General features: G+C 43.0%; 1 protein-coding gene across 3 annotated transcripts in view; it reads left to right on the top strand.

The window, feature by feature from the left end:
* Nucleotides 1-17,068, top strand: part of SORCS3 (sortilin related VPS10 domain containing receptor 3) — a 742,043-nt gene that overhangs the window by 73,223 nt on the left and 651,752 nt on the right. For 2 of the 3 annotated variants that reach the window (XM_079900512.1, XM_079900510.1), the window contains exon 1: nt 1,948-2,596. The exons of the other annotated variant lie outside the window; for it this stretch is intronic. The gene's annotated coding sequence lies outside the window, so the exon portion shown is untranslated. Of the gene's footprint in view, nt 1-1,947; nt 2,597-17,068 lie in introns of those variants that run through there. 3 annotated transcript variants of the gene reach the window in all.

The raw sequence follows: 17,068 nt of genomic DNA, 5'->3' as shown, positions 1-17,068 counted from the left end.
TTTGTTCTTTTCGGTATTCTTCATCTGGACTGTGGCAGAGCCACTGTTATTCCTTCCCATCCTCTCTCTACTCCCTAGCAGGACTTTTCAAAATTCATTGTGAAGCTGAATCCCCGGGGAACTAGTTATAAAATGCAGGCTTGAATCCAGGTAGTCTTGTGTGGAGCCTGAGATTCTGCATTTCTAACCAGTTCCCATCTTGTTAGATGCCGAACCCGATGATCTACGGACCTTGATTTGAGTAGCAGGGTTCTACAGTATTAGACACAGACAAAACCTTTCAAGCGAACTTGCTGATTTCTTGAACTGGTTAATGGGCATGTTACTTCCTTTCTCTGGGTCTCTTTTACCAAAGAGACCAAAGCCAGATAAGGAATTTGTTTTAGGCTTGACAGACGCTAAGGTTTCTGTACCCCCTTTTCCCTCTCCCGCTTCCTTGGCTGGTATTGATAGTTGAAGACGGTATTCTTTCCCACTGCGCTTGGACATGTCCTCTTGAGAAGGGTTTTCTCAATATAGTACCCTAAAGATCCACTTCTGGTCCAACAGAGTTGGGTTGAGGATGAATCCTATCTGCTACCCTGGGTAAGATGTGCCTTAAGGTCTCTTCTAATGGAATGATTTTGGGTGTGTGGGGAAGTTGGGTGCTACACAGAGATGCTCCAAAACCTGGTGCCCACCCTGGGAGATGGAGGCATCGCTGCCTCCAGAACCTCTTGTGCTAGAGAAGCCCCTCAGTCTGGGTCTGGGAAGTGAGAGGAGGGGCAGGAAAATGGAGAACAGGTGATGGATGGGGATGAAGAAGTCAGTGGTTCTCCCCTCCTGCACTGTTGGTGGGAATGTAAATTGCTGCAGCCTCTATGGAAAACAGTATGGAGGTTCCTCAAAAAACTAAAAATAGGGCTTCCCTGGTGGCGCAGTGGTTGAGAGTCCGCCTGCCGATGCAGGGGACACAGGTTCGTGCCCCGGTCTAGGAAGATCCCACATGCAGAGCGGCTGGGCCCGTGAGCCATGGCCACTGAGCCTGTGCGTCTGGAGCCTGTGCTCCGCAACGGGAGAGGCCACAACAGTGAGAGGCCCGCGTACCGCAAAAAAAACCCAAAAAACAAAAAACAAAAAATAGAATTACCATATGATCCAGCAATCCCACTCCTGGGCATATATCCAGACAAAACTCTAATTCGAAAAGATACATGCACCCCAATGTTCATAGCAGCTCTATTTGCAATAGCCAAGACATGGAAGCAACCTAAGTGTCCATCAACAGGTGAGTGGATAAAGAAGTTGTGGTATATATACACAGTGGGATATTACTCAGCCGTAAGAAAGAATGAAATAATGCCATTTGCAGCAACTTGGATGGACCTAGAGATTATCATACTAAGTGAAGTAAGCCAGACAGAGAAAGACAAATATATGATTCCACATATAAGTGGAATCTAAAAAAAAAAATGGTACAAATGAACTTATTTACAAAGCAGAAATAGACTCACGGACATAGAAAACAAATTTATGGTTACCAAAGGGGATGGGGGGAGGGGAGAGAGACAAATTAGGAGTTTGGAATTAACATAGACACAAGTTTGGAATTAATATAGACACACTACTATATATAAAATAGATAACCAACAAGGACCTACTGTATAGCACAGGGAACTATATTCAATATCTTGTAATAACCTATAATGGGAAAGAATCTGAGAAAGAATATATATTGTATATATAACTGAATCACTTTGCTGTATACCTGAAACTAACACAACATTGTAAATTAACTATACTTCAATTTTAAAAGATGGTTATACAGAACAGACTCACAGACTTAGAGAACGAACTTATGGTTACCAGTGGGGGAAGGCTGGGGGGAAGGGATAGTTAGAGAATTTGGGATTGACATGTACACACTGCTATATTTAAAACGGATAACCAACAAGGACCTACTGTGTAGCACAGGGAACTCTGCTCAATAATATGTAATGGCCTAGATGGGAAGAGGATTTGAAAAAGAATAGATACATGTATACGTATAACTGAGTCATTCTGCTGCACACCTGAAACTATCACAAGATTGTTAATCAACTCTGCTCCAATATAAAATAAAAAGTCTAAAAAAATAAAAGAAGAAATAAATGGTTATTAAAAAAGTCAGTGGTTCTCAGCCATGACTGCATATTACAATCATTGGAAATCTTTAACAAACGGTGATGCTTGGAGCCACTCCTTGATATTACATTTAATCCATCTGGGATATGACTTGGATATCAACGTTGAAAATCTCCCAGGTGAATCTAATGTGCAATCAGGGCTGAGAACCACCAATTAAGCCCATATGTTTGTACTTAGCAAGGGGCAAGGGACTGAGCAGTTGGGTTTACCTTCAATCCCGGGCTCAGAGAAAAGCAGAGCCCTGACCTCCCTCCCCCAACTGGCCACTCCAGGGCTGGGATAAGTAAGCTCTTGGAAGCAGCTTCTGTTCAGGGAGCTTTCTGGTTAGAACTGATCTCATCTCTAGAGGCCAAGCCAAAGGTAAAGGGTTTGAGGGAAGATTGCGACTCCCAGCCACCTGTTTTTTTGCTTCTCTTCTCAGGAAAATGAGGTAAGGTAACGCCTTCTCAATTGTGATACATTTTTGAGGGGATGTTATTGTTATTATTGGCTCTGTTGATCTCGATTGGCTTTTCTCGTTGTCTGAGTTTTGTGGCGGTACCTCTTCTCCTTCCTGGTTGCGGGCTTGGAGGTAGGAGGCAGCCCTACTCATCCTCCTTTTCCCTTGAACCCCACCTTTCAGTGCTGCCCTTCTCTTCTCATTTTCCTCCCTGACATGCATGCCCCATCTCCTGCAGCTCCCAATCCTGTCCGCTCAACTATTTGTTCAAATGAAAGGACTGAATCGAACTGATAACCCACTAAGGTGTAGATGACTGAGCCCTGCTCTCTTGGATTTGAAAAGAGGCTGATTGCTGTCCCGGAATATTTTTAATTTGTGGAATTCCAGGTCGTGAACGAAGATAATTGAAGCATTTTCACAGCTACTGTTGGGGGAGGTTGGTGGAGCTTTTCGGTGGTGGTGGGCAGGTGGTGTTCCTATATTCTTCTGTGTAGATGTCTCCTTCAATGCTGAGAAGCAGGAATTGCTTGAGGACAAGCCAGATACCTGGAAGGGAGCAGTCCATGCCTCTTCCCTCTTTAAAAAAAGACAAAGTTGCAGGGGGGTGGTCTGCTTTAGGCAGTTTCAGCATATTTCTAATTATAGTGCCCATTTGTAACCAAGACTTTGGCCTTCCAAGAAGACTTGATTACTATATTCATAATTCATTGGCAGACAGTCTATTCCCGATTCAATGATTTCTCCAGCCAGGGAGAGAATCTCGATCCTTTAAAAACTGATTTTTCACATTAGAATAGCAAAAGCGATTCGTTTTATTTTTAGCTCAGTTAAGCAAGAGCTCTAATGAAGCTGAAAGGAGGATTTTTTCCCTTCTCTCTTTCTCCTATTCTTTCCCCTGAAGTGCTTTGGGAGGATTCAACCTACAAGTTTGCCCCCTGCTGCCACTGGGTCTTGGTGGGATGCCTCTGGCTGGTTTAGGAAACCTACAGAGTGAGGAGTTTGTGAAGCTGGAGGGTGGTTTTCAGAACTTTGTACTTAGCTGTGTATTTCCCAAGGCCGAGCCTCCTACCTTGACTCTTGTCATGAAGGTGGGGTGGAAGTGTGTGTAGGGTGAGCTTGGCAGCCTTAGTACCTAAACCCCACATTATATCTGGAGCTCTTGGCATGAAAGGCTGAGAATAATATTACTTGGCATTCACGTCCTTTGTTCCACGTTATGGGCTCAACTTACCATTCCCAGTCTAGTCCTCCCACCAGCTCCCCTGCACAGGCCCCCTGTCTGGCCAGAATGACTTACACATGGACACCAAGTAGGACCACACACATCTCTCCCTCCTTTCCTTGACCACCTCCCCTGCCCTTCCCAACATTCTAGAACTCCCTTTCCTCTGAATTCTTGGGGGTCAACTTGTGCCTGTAAGTGTAAATTCCTAGGTGGTGTTGGGCTCCTGCCATCTTGCACCACAGGTTAACCTGCTTAGGCTTATTACCCATTCAGACGCCTGCAGGGTCCAGGGGATGGCTTAAAACAGGAAAGCTGATTGCGGTGAGAACTGTGGCGACCTGCAGAGCACAGGCCCAGTCTAAAGGATGTAGCCATACTTCAGCTACAAAAGACTGCTTTCATGCTGAGCTTCTGGTCTGCTGTTGTCAGATTTTTGATTTTTCAAGAGCAGCGGGAAATTCAGAGTTTAAAACGTAAAAACTTCTCCGAATTTTTCAGTGTTGGAAATTCCATTTTCTTTAATACCTCATGGGGGCCAAACTGCTCCATCTAGGTCCACCATTTTGTTTCCTCAGCTTTAGGCTTTGAGAGCAGAACCCACAGACCCAGCTGAGAGACCCCACATGAAAGCATCTTTGAGCCCCTTCTGCCTTGTATTCTGATAGATCAGGCAGAAGAGCTGGTCCTACACGGACCAGGCTCAGAGCGGTCCAGGGGGTTCCCAGTTACCTTGGGGACCTTAGGGCAGAGCCAGCGTTAACTCGTGGCCTCCAGCCCAGAATTCTTTCCATCAGTATTACACAGGATGCATGGTGAAGTTGCCTGGGTGTGTGGTGCCAATTTTTGTTGCATCTTTACTGTCCAAGCTTAATGGAAAATGAGGAAAACACTCTTCCCCTGCAGTGAATTAAATGAGAGAAAAGAATATAAGACTTTATTCCTGTTGGTTTCTGCATCATTTTTGTGGGAAAAATGTTACTGAAATTTAGCGCTGAAGAGGCACCATTGAGGATCTGCTGTGTGTCGGGCATGTGGAAGCCACAGGGCAGAGTGAGCCACCCCAAGACCTAGTTGCTGTCCTTGGCAGGCTTATACCCACGGGGTCCAGACTGGGAGCTCCTGGAGCAGAGACTTGGCCACAGCTTTGCCTGTCTCCCAACCCCCAGCCCTCTGCCTAGCACATCATAGGTACTTCACAAATTCACTTAAAGACATGGCAACCCAAGTGAAAGACAAATAAGGCTTCCAACTAAAATAGTCCAACTGCTTCATCTTGATCTGCGGCTGTTACTTCTCGTATGAATCTGATCTTGGCATGTCATGGCATCGTTTTCTCTTGGTGAGCAGCTGCTTATTGTGACAGACTAGTATCTTGAGCTGATACTGAATAATATACCATTATTCCAAGTGATATTCCCTGGAAAACCTGAGGTAGGGCTGGGGGAGGGAGGGCAGGTGATCTAAGGGTAAAAAGCTGTGGTTAATGCATTCCTTCTGAGTCCTTCTCTCCGTTTCCCCTCTTCTTAGTTTATCCTGACTCCAGCCCCTGAGATATTCCCCGGAAAAATGGACCATGGTTGCGTGTCCCCCCTCCTCCCCCCCGTTTCCGGGCCCTGAAAGATTGCCTGCCATTCTCAGGGAGAGGGTATACAAATTAGACCCCAGTGGAGGCCAGCTCCGGGTGTTAGCTGAGCCTCTGACAAAGGGTATGAATCTTGGCCCCAGGTCCTGGTGAAGGATGGTGGGGCTGACAGGCTACATCAAACACGCCTCTGTTCTGGAGAAGCCATCACTCACCCCCCTGTCCTCTGGCGGCGCATGCTAATGCGGGCCCAGCTCATACACCGTCCCTGCCGGAGGCTGGGCGGGGGAGGGGGCTCAGCCTCTTGGCAGATTTTCTAACCAAGGGAGCCCTTGGTGGAATTTCGAAGGAGGCAGCGTCTAGCTCGACCCCCTCCCTAGTTTCTAGCAGTCCCCATTTGTAGGGGCCTTTCTCTTGTCTGTTTCTGCCTCACTCTCCTAGTTCAGCCTTCCCAGGGCATGGACTCCTTTCTCAAAGCGCTAAGGATTGCATGTGTGATTCATTCCTCATATTTACAGGAGATTCTTAACCTAAGGAACAAATGATTGATTGTCCATTTCAGGCTGGGAAATGGTCTTGAGAACCCTTGTGAAAACAGAGGTTCCCTTTTTATCAGTAGGTGGTCCTGTCAGCTGAAGGGGAACTGAGCACAGATGATGGCAATGATGATGATAAAGATGACACAACGATGATGGCAAATTAACATCTATTAAGTGCTTGCCGTGTTCCAGAACTGTTAAGAGTTTTACAGGTATAAGCTCACTTACTCCTTCCATGAGCTCTGTGGTGGGCACTATTATTATTCAGAAAATGAAGAAACTGGGGCTCAGAGATGTTACAGAGAACTTACCTATATAGCTAAGAAGCATTCCTGGGACATGCTCCAGAAATCCTGACTTTCCATAATAAAAAAATGTGGAGGCTTGGTCTGCTCAGATGCTACTTCCTCTGTGAAGCGTTCGCCAAATGCCCACCCAGTTCCCCAAAGACGCAGAGTTGAAGAGCAGTGACTTAAGACTTGACTTTGAATCCTGTCTTTGACACATAGAAGCTGTGTGATCTAAGGTAAATTATGTAGCTTCTCTGAGATTGCTTCCCATTTTATAAAACGGGTTCGACCTCATCTGGGCGGCTGTGAGGGTCAAGGGGGAGAATGCCCGCCATGCCCTCGGCACAGCCCCCGACACGTGGCACCACCTCTTACAGGCAGCCCACCTCCTCCAGCCCTCACACGTTTTAAGCATATATTTGTCTTCGCCATAAGACTGTGTATCGGGGGGCAAATTCCACGTTGCATTCATCTTTGAAAATACTTCCCTTGGAACTTTAAATACAGTCAGTTGACTTAGATGACTAGAATCGGAATGATAATAGCAACTAACATTTATGAAGCACACTTCATGCTACGCTCAGTTCTCAGTCCTTTCAACCTCCTCGCTGTGTGGGTCCTACTATGATGCTCGTTTTGTAGCTGGGGAACTGTGGCCCAGATAACTCAAATCACTGACTTGGGATCCCATTATTGGCAGGTGGTGGAGTCAGACATGGATCCAGGTGGTCTGAATCCCGAGTCGGAGCTCTTAATCACTAGCCCATGGGACCATCCCCTAGAGATCCTTTTCTCCAATTCCCATTCCTTTTTTTTTTTTTTGCAGTACGCAGGCCTCTCACTGCTGTGGCCTCTCCCATTGTGGAGCACAGGCTCCGGATGCGCGCAGGCTCAGCGGCCATGGCTCACGGGCCCAGCCGCTCCGCGGCAAGTGGGATCCTTCCGGACCGGGGCACGAACCCGTGTCCCCTGCATCGGCAGGCGGACTCCCAACCACTGCGCCACCAGGGAAGCCCCCCCATTCCTTTTAAAAAAGTTCAAACAAGTAGGAACGAGGCTCCCGGAGGGTATGCTGCTCACGCGGCTAATTTGGTAGCGGGGCTGGAGCTGGAGGGAGCTCTCCCCACTGCCAGCCCAGTGTTCCTCCTCGGAGGTGTGCCCTGTCATATGGTGCTGTGATTAATTGGGAGAGAAGCTGTAGGAGGTTGACATTTTCCCAGCCTCATCTGCGTTTCCTGCCCACACACCAGGCCCTGAATGTCAAAGCCCCCCACGCTGCTTTGCTGGGGGAGAGGAGGAGGGAAGCCCACTCGCTACTATTAAGCAATTATAAATACGGGCTGAGCAGATGTGGGACAGCCGCCTTTCCTGACGTGTTGGGCAACAAGATAGTTGGCTACATCTCACTCACGCTGAGAGACATTTAAGGGACTAAATGAAAAACAGCTCCTCTGAACATTCAGGGAAGACGGCTCTGAGTGCCGCTGACTCATCACCTTTCCAGCACAGCTGCCCGAACAGCCTGGTGGAGGGGCAGTGAGAGAAGTGGGGACCCAGGGCTGTGGTCAGTGGCCTCTGAAACACCATGATTATCTCATTATCCCTATAAAGATAGGTGGGGTCTGAAAACTTTCCCTGGGTCCTTGGGTCTGTTCCCAAAGCTGATGTGTTCCTCATTCCATTCCCCTATAGCAGTCTGGAACCTCAGAAGTCAAGTTCATGTCAGGTTGGACCCAAATCATTCCTATTTTTCATTTCCACCTGTAAGGATGAGCCCAGGATTTAATTTACTAGAAGAGGAAATAGGGACTGAGGTTGGTCAGTGCTGTGGTCTGATTTTTTCAAAATTCCTGTGTTGAAATCCTAACCCCAGGGTGATGGTATTAAGAGGTGGGGCCTTTAGGAGGTGATTAGGTCATAAGGGCAGAGCCCCAGTGAGTGGGATTAGTGCCCTTATAAGAGAGGCCTGAGAAAGCTCCCCACCCCTTCCACCACGTGAGGTTACATTGGGAAATGGCTGTTTATGGAAGCAGGCTCTCAGCAGACATAGAACCTGACCATGCCAGCACCCTGATGCCAGACTTCCAGCCTCCAGAACTGTGAGAAATACATTTCTGCTGTTTATAAGATACCCAGTCTATGTTAGTTTTGTTACAGCAGCCTGAATGGATTAAGACAGTTGGTGAAAAAGGCCTCCTTGACGTAAGACCTAAAGCTCTTGTTAGAATCTGGCCTTGGTACTTAGAAACAGGAACAGAGGATGGACTCCATGATTCTTTCCTTTTAGATACTTCCATATCCGATTAATTATCTTTTTCTCATTCCTTTAAAATGTCTCTCACATTGATCCTAACCTTTGCTTTCTGCATGTCTGTGGCTGTATACACATCCTGTGGGTGGAAACTAAACTAGGCCACCGGATGAGTCATGGGATGGGGTCCAGGCTCATCAAAGAGAGTTCACTTGCTCTGTGTTGTAAAAGGAGGACTGGAAGTGAGTCACTCCCCATTGCTCTGCAGTGCCTGATGCTCAGGTTTCCAATACTATTTACTGAATGAATGAGATGTAGTAGACGGGCGTTTGTTGGAAGTCCTTTACTTTTTACCACCCTCAATTGACAATGACTTGACTCCAACTTCACAAATACTACGGAAATACTGAGTATGGCTTGATGGTGTGAAAGTTATATGGTGTAAGTAGAAAATCACTTGTTTTAGAGTGTGTGTGTGTGTATGTGTGCCTTTTATGACCTTGATACTTTCAAAGAGTATTGTGCTGAGGACACAACTTCACTTCTGTGGAAAAATATCACCTCGGTATTTTTGCCAGAAATGCCTAACCTCAGTCTGATCATGGGAAAACACCAGACAAACCCAAATGGAAAGACGTTCAACAAACTTGCCAATCAACCAGTACTTCTTGAAAAAACCTTGAGCCTCTGCTTTTGTACTCTGTCGGTCCCAAAGTAGGTTTGGGGGGACATGCTTGCTGTGGTAGAAAAATAGGGCACTGAATTAGGGTTTTTAAACACGACCTCATGAGGGAGAGGGGATGCTTCTTGCTGGCATCGACGACAGTCCTGAGCAGCTGGAGCTGTGGCTTCTGACATCAGTTGCCTCACGTCACTCGGAAGCCTCCCAGATGTCTTTCTGTGACAGGGTGATACCTGCTTCTCTGTCTCTCCAAAAGGTTGGACTAAAGACCCAGCAAGCTTATGTAGAGGGGCTTATCAAGTCTCTTAGGATGATACACAGGGAGGGTCTATTATCTCTAAGCTTCACTGGGGAAACAGAGAGGTGAGAAACTGGTAGCTTTAGGCAAGCTAGAACCTTTTGAATTGGTCAACTTTCCACTCTCCCTTATTTAGCTGTAATCTTCCTGGGGAACCAGGAAGGAGAGGAGAGAAGAGGAAATATTCCAGATTTATACCCTTAACATTTTCTAGAGGGAAGTGACCTCTACAAGAGTCCTAAAAGGGGAGATCTCGTAGAATTTTTTATATATGAATATTCTTTTATGATATGTTCTTAAATGATCACCTGTTATGTGCCAGGCAGTATTCTAGGTGCTGGGCATATGTCAATGAACAGAACAGACCAAAATCTCTGCCCTATAGAGGTAACATGCTAGTGGGGGGAGGGGCAGACAGTAAGCAAAATAAGTAAATACAGTTGTCCCTCGATATCCATGGGGATTGGTTCCAGGACCCCAGCAGATAACAAAATCCATGGATGTTCAAGTCCCTTGTATAAAGTGGTGTAGTGTTTGCATATAACCTATGCCATTCTCCAGTATACTTTAAACCACCTCTACTATAAGATTACTTATAATACCTAATAAAATGTACATAGTTGCTGGCTTATGGAAAATTAAAGTTTTGCTTTTTGGAACTTTCTGGACTTTTTTTTCCCCCAAATACTTTACATCAGTGGTTAGTTGAATCAGCAGATGCAAAACCTGTGGATAGAGAGGGCTGACTGTAAATAAGTAAATATTAGGAGGTGATGAAATGCTACCTGTGAATTGAGAAAAGTCAGAATAATCCTGGATAAAATCCATGTTGGGAGGCAGACGGTCTCTGCTGATAAGGGGGGATGGTTATGAAACAATGAATAGCATATATTAGGGGTGGGAGAATGGTTGTTGCCAAATGTCTCACCTACTTAAGCTTTCTCATTTCAAGTTTCAAATCAGACTCCCACTTTGCGTCATTAGACAATGCATGGAGCAGTTGAAATGTCATGCCTTTGACCTGGGAAGATGCCTCCTAATCATTTTCTCTTGGCCCCCATCATCTGGGGGAGGAGATGAAGGAATAAAAGCACACAGGAGTAATTCACTCTCGGAATACTAATACCAAGATTATAACTGAAAGATGAGTTGCATGCATCATTCGGGAGATATTTGAATAAGCATGAAAGGGACAGTATAAGATACACCCAAGATTGTTAATCTGTTAATACCGGGAACCCGTGTTTGTGAGAGTACAGAGGCTGCAGGGTTGGGGTGTGGGGTAAGCAGGTGGTGGAAATTCTTTATTTACCTCTGTTGTTGGCTTGTAGCAACTAGGGAGTATTGCTTTGGTTGGAAAAAGAAAATCTGAGGAAACATTTAAACAAACTTAAAAGGATGGATGAAAGTAAGGAAGGTATTATGGAACTTCTAAGTCTCCAAAGTTTATATATAGCTTTTCTTCAGATTATTTATTCATCCAGGTAAATACCATTCATTATCTTCATGTGCCAGGTTGTGCTAAAGATCAAGGGAGTGAGGGCACATAAAGATGAGTGAGACTTGATTTCTACCTTCAGGTAGCTTTGTCTTCTGAATACATTTTAAAAATTTAAGAATTGGTTTATCTGGTTTACTTTTTCTTTTTAATTGAGGTGAAATGCATATAAGATAAAATTAACCATTTTAAAGTGAATAATTCAGTGGAATTTAGCACACTTACAGTGTTGTGCAACCACCGTCTCTTTGTAGTTCTAAAATATTTTCATCACCCCCAAAAGAAAGCAGTTAACCTCCATCTCCCTGTCCCTCCCAGCCCCTGGCAACTGCCAATCTGCCTTCTGTTTCTATGGATTTACTTATCCTGGATATTTCATATAAATGGAATCATACAAGATGTGATATTTTGTCTGGCTTCTTTGGCTTAGCATAATGTTTCCTAGGTTCATCCTTGTTGTCGCAGGTGTCAGTACTTCATTCCTCTATATGGCTCAATAATATTTCATTGTCTACATATGTCACAATTTTTTATGCATTCATCCATTGAAGAACATTTGGGGTTCTACATTTTGTGTGTTGTGAACTAGTGCTGTGATGAACATGTGTGTACATATATTTGTTTCAGTATTTGTTTTCAATTATATTGGATCTATACCAAACATATATATCCAAATTTGTAGTGGAATTGCTTGTTTATATTGTAGCTCTAATTAACTTTTTGAGGAGCCACTAAATTGTTTTGGGTTCCAGCTTTTCCATACCTTCACCAACACTGATTTCCGGGGTTATTTTTTGTTTGTTTGCGGTACGCGGGCCTCTCACTGTTGTGGCCTCTCCCGTTGTTGAGCACAGGCTCCGGACGCGCAGGCTCAGCGGCCATGGCTCAGGGGCCCAGCCGCTCCGCGGCATGTGGGATCCTCCTGGACCGGGGCACAAACCCGTGTCCCCTGCATCAGCAGGCGGACTCTCAGCCACTGCGCCACCAGGGAAGCCCTGGTTTTTTTCTTTTAATAACCATCCTAGTGGGTGTGAAGTGGTATCTCATTGTGGTTCGTATTTCCCTAATGACTAATGATGTTGATCATCCTTTCATGTGTTTGTTGCTGCTCATCTGTATATATTCTCTGGAGAAATGTCTATTCAAGTCTTTTGCCCACTTTTTAATTGAGTTGTTTGTCTTTTTGTTATTGAGCTCTTAAGAGTTCTTTATCTATTCTGGATACTAGACAGCTATCAGATACATAATTTGCAAATATTTTTTCCTATTCTGTATATTGTTTTTTCACTTTCTTGGTAATGTACTTTGAGGCACAAAGTTATAAAATTTTGACGAAGTCCAATCTATCTTTTCTTTTGTTGTTCATGCTTTTGTTGTTATATATAGGAATTCGTTTCTAAATCCAAGGTCTTTAAGATTTATCCCTAAATTTTCTTTTAAGAGTTTTAGGTTGTTGATACGTTTTGAGTAATTTCTGTATATGATATGAGACAGGGACCCAACTTCATTCTTTTGCATTTGGATATCTAGTTGTCCCAGCAGCATTTAAAAAATAATTTATTGAGCTATAGTTGATTTTCAATGTTGTGTTAATTTCTGCAGTACAGCAAAGTGATTCATATATATATATATATATATATACATACACACATATATATATACATATATATATATACACACATATATATACATATATATATATTCTTTTCCATTATAGTTTATCACAGGAAGTTGAATATAGTTCCCTGTGCTACACAGTAGGACCTTGTTTATCCATACTATATATAATAGTTTGCATCTGCTAATCCCAAACTCCTAATCCTTCCCTCCCCCACCCCCCTTCTGCTTGGCAACCACAAATCTGTTCTCTATGTCTTTGAGTCTGTTTTGTAGATATGTTCATTTATGTTGTATTTTAGATTCCACATGTAAGTAATATCACATGGTATTTGTCTTTCTCTTCCTGACTTAGCTTAGTATGATAATCTCTAGATCTATCCATGTTGCTACAAATGGCATCATTTCATTATTTATGGCTGAGTAGTATTCCAATGTGTATGTATGTATATGTGTGTGTGTGTGTGTGTGTATGTGTGTGTGTATATATATGTGTGTGTGTGTGTGTGTATATACACCACATCTTTATTCATGTCATGGCTATTGTAAATAGTGCTGCTATGAACTTTGAGGTGCATGCATCTTTTTGAATTAGAGTTTTCCTCTTTTCCAGGTATATGTCCAGGAGTGAGATTGCTGGATCATATGATAACTCCATTTTTAGTTTTTTAAGGAACCTCTATACTGTTTTCCCTAGTGACTGCACCAATTTACATTCCCACCAACAGTGTAGGAGGGTTCCCTTTTCTCTACACCCCCTCCAGCATTTATTATTTGTAGACTTTTTGATGATGGCCATTCTGACCAGTGTGAGGTGATACCTCATTGTAGTTTTGATTTGCATTTCTCTAGTAATTAGCAATGTTGAGCACCTTTTTTATGTGCCTGTTGGTCATCTGTATGTCTTTGGAGAAATGTCTTTTTAGGTCTTCTGCCCATTTTTATGATTGAGTTTTATATATATAAAAAAGTTATATATATATGTATATATATACACACACAGACACACACACACATATATATAGAGAGGGAAAGAACTGAATGAGCTGTTTGTATATTTTGGAAATTAAGATCTTGTTGGTCTCATCGTTTGCAAATATTTTCTCCCATTTTGTAGGTTGTCCTTTGTTTTGTTTATGGTTTCCTTTGCTGTGCAGAAGCTTATAAGTTTGATTAAGCCCCATTTGTTTCTTTTTGATTTTATTTCTTTTGCCTTGGGAGACTGACCATTGCTACAATTTATGTCAGAGAATGTTTTGCCTATGCTCTCTTCTAGGAGTTCTATGGTGTCATGTCTTATACTTGAGTCTTTAATCCATTTTGAGTTTATCTTTGTGTATGGTATGAGGGTGTGTTCTAACTTCATTGATTTACATGATACTGTCCCCCTTTCCCAGCACCCGTTGGTGAAGAGACTGTCTTTTCTCCATTGGATATTCTTGCCTCCTTTGCTGAAGACTGATTGACTGTAGGTGTGTGGGGTTATTTCTGGGCTCTCTAGTCTGTTCCATTGATCCATATATCTGTTTTTGTGCCCAAAACATGCTGTTTTGATTGTGTATGTTGTTACACTTATGTTTTCCACAGATCTGTTAGGCTCTGTTCATTGTTCTGCATTCTTTTTTCCCTACTCCTCAGACTGGAAAATTTCAATTGACGTATCTTCAAGTTCAATGATTTTTTTTTCTTTTGTTTGCTAAAATCTATTATTAAAATCCTCTAGTAAGTTTTTGGTTTCAGTTATATTTGCAATTGCAGAATTTGCTTAGCACCTTTTAATAATGTCTGTCTCTTTATTGATATATTCTATATGTTCATACATAATTCTCCTGATTTCCTTTAGCTCTTTGAACATTTTTAGCACAGTTGATTTAAAGTCTTTGTCTAGTAATTCCAATGTCTGTGCTTCCTCAGGAGCAGTTCCCATTATTTTTATTTATTTATTTTTGTGAATGGGCCATACTTGCTTATTTCTTTTCATGCTTCCTAATTTTTGTGTTGGAAACTGGACCTTTCAGTATTGTAGGAACTCTGTAATCAAATTCATCCTCTTTTTACTGCTTGCTGTAGACTCTAGTTATTGGTTTAGCAATTTTTCTAAACTATTTTTGCAGTCTGTATTTTTTGTTACGTGTGGTCTCTGAAGTTTCTGTTCCTTTTGCTTGCATTCAGCTGGTTGTTTTGAGAAAGATTTCCTTGAATACCAAGAGTCAGAGGGAGGGGAAGGAAGAAAGAGAAGAGAGAGGGAAAGAGAGAGACAGAGAGAGAAGAAAAAGAAAAAACCCCAGAAGGATCAAATTTTAAAATCTCTTCCAATCTTTGGAGATTGGGCTCTATACTAGGGAACTCCTTCAATTCTTAATCAAGTCATTTAAATATTTTGCCTTAGCCTTCAATTCCTGCCTACAGGAAGCTTAGAGATCATCCCTAGGGCAAAGCTTAGGGTCTTCACAGGTCTTTTCTGAGCACACATTCTACCCTGGGCATTTGTGTGGCTTTCTTACATGGGTAAGTGGCCTCTATACATAGGAGCTTTTGACCTGAATTTCTCAAAGAAACTCTCTCCCTAGCATTTCTTCCTGGGCTTTAGACACTCTAGTATATGCCTCAGGGATCTACAGGGTTTTCATTTACCTTACAATGTTTTTGAGGAATACCCACTGTGTTTTCCACCCTGAGTGGTTCCAAGATAGGCTAAACAAAGACATACACCTTGCCTGAGTCTTCAGGTAGCTCCCAGGTAGGTTGGAACCAACATGGTTACTTGTGAATAAGGCCTATTCTCTTGCCTCAGAACCAGGGGTCAGGGTCCCATAACAGGAATACGGGTTAATGTCTTCAAGACCACTCGCTGCCAAGCTGAAGAGGTCAGGGCAACCAACAGGTCACAAAGCTTTCCTACACTTTTAAAGTCTCCTTTTCTTGATTCAGAGTTGACTTGTTTGCTATAAACTTTGGAGTGTTTTTCAGAGTTCTGACGAGTTGAGTTAGACATCTTTTCTTGATTGTTTGATGTTTCTGTAGAGGGATGGGCTCTTAGAGCTACTTACTCCACCATTTTTGCTTCTTCACAAACTAATTCATAAGTATAAAGCTGGATGAAGTTTTGCATTTTCACAAGACATACACACCTCCAGATCTTTTGGTTTTAAAATATATTTATATCTCATCTCACTTTAAGAATTGCTTGTGGTGACTTATAAAAGTGCATATAGTGCCAAGGAGAGAAAAATAATTTTAAGTGAGGAAAGAGGGCAGAGGGGACAAGAATGAAAGAAGAAAGAAGACAAAACCAGGAGTAATATTATTATCCCCAATATATGGCTTAATGTCTTACACACTTTAACAGAGGTGGGATAGAAATTTGTCCCAGAGTTCCCTATTTGCAAATGCAAAAAGGGAAATACCATTGCTTATATTTTTTTGTAATGCCTGAAGGTAAAAACAGACCTCAGTAGACATGCAGCTATATTAGGTACTAAGGCTGGAAGAAATTTCTCTTGGAGTTATAATTAAAGAAGACATTGTTGGAATTAATAAGAGATGTGACTTTTAGTATCTCCTGTAGTAAATGAATCCCACATCAGGGATCCCAGGCTTTTCTGTGTGTGCACATCAAGGGATGCCAATGCCACAATGACTCAAGTGAAGAGTAATGACAGCAAGTCTATGAGGGGCCCCAACAGTGCTGATTAAATGAGTGGGGAAGACAGATATGAAAATAAGGGTGGGTGAATTAACTGCTCTAAACCTCAGTTACCCTAGCTGTAAAATAAGAAGAATAATAGTAAGTACCCAAGAATGTACCTTAAAAGGAGAAATTATGTGTGCGTCTGGAGTGTAGTAAATGCTTGCTAAATTTAGTGATGATTATTATAGTTCTAAAGACTTGTTTAGAGACTGGTGATGGCCTCTAGTCTGTTGGTTGAGTCACCCCATTTCTTTTCATCTGCCCGTCTATTTCTAAGCCTGGACCATGCCACCAAGACTTTCAAATGGTTAAAATGTACTCAGAGCATTTTGATCCTATGGGCCTAAGGTGGAGCGACAGTGCATGAGATTTAGGATATTCCTAGTTCTGGAGTCCCCAGTCCTGAGGTGGATCAGTCCCGGAACTCAGTGGAGATAATTTGCACTCCTGCTGGGGAAGAGAAAGAGGTGACTAGGTCTGCCCCACTCCACCCTGCCATCCGAAGACCAGCTTCTTGCAGTGTGCAACCCACCTTGTATAAAAATTAGGGCCATTCTGTTCCTTTTGAAACCCATCTATACTGACTGCTATGGCTAGTAAGAATGCATACAGCTCGTGGTTGCTTTTGAGTGTTGATAAATGCACATGGCATTTGTACTTTTTCTTGGAGGGTGACTACAGTCCAGATGGGTGTGACTGCCATGGCCCTGGCGTGATACAGCCTGAAGGACAGCAAGGTGTCCCCCGACCTCTGGTGGGATAAGCATGCATCTAAAATTACAGCCAA

The sequence above is a fragment of the Stenella coeruleoalba genome (genome assembly GCF_951394435.1).
Source record: "Stenella coeruleoalba genome assembly, chromosome: 16".
NCBI lineage: Eukaryota > Metazoa > Chordata > Mammalia > Artiodactyla > Delphinidae > Stenella > Stenella coeruleoalba.
This window is presented reverse-complemented; position numbering and strand designations above follow the sequence as displayed.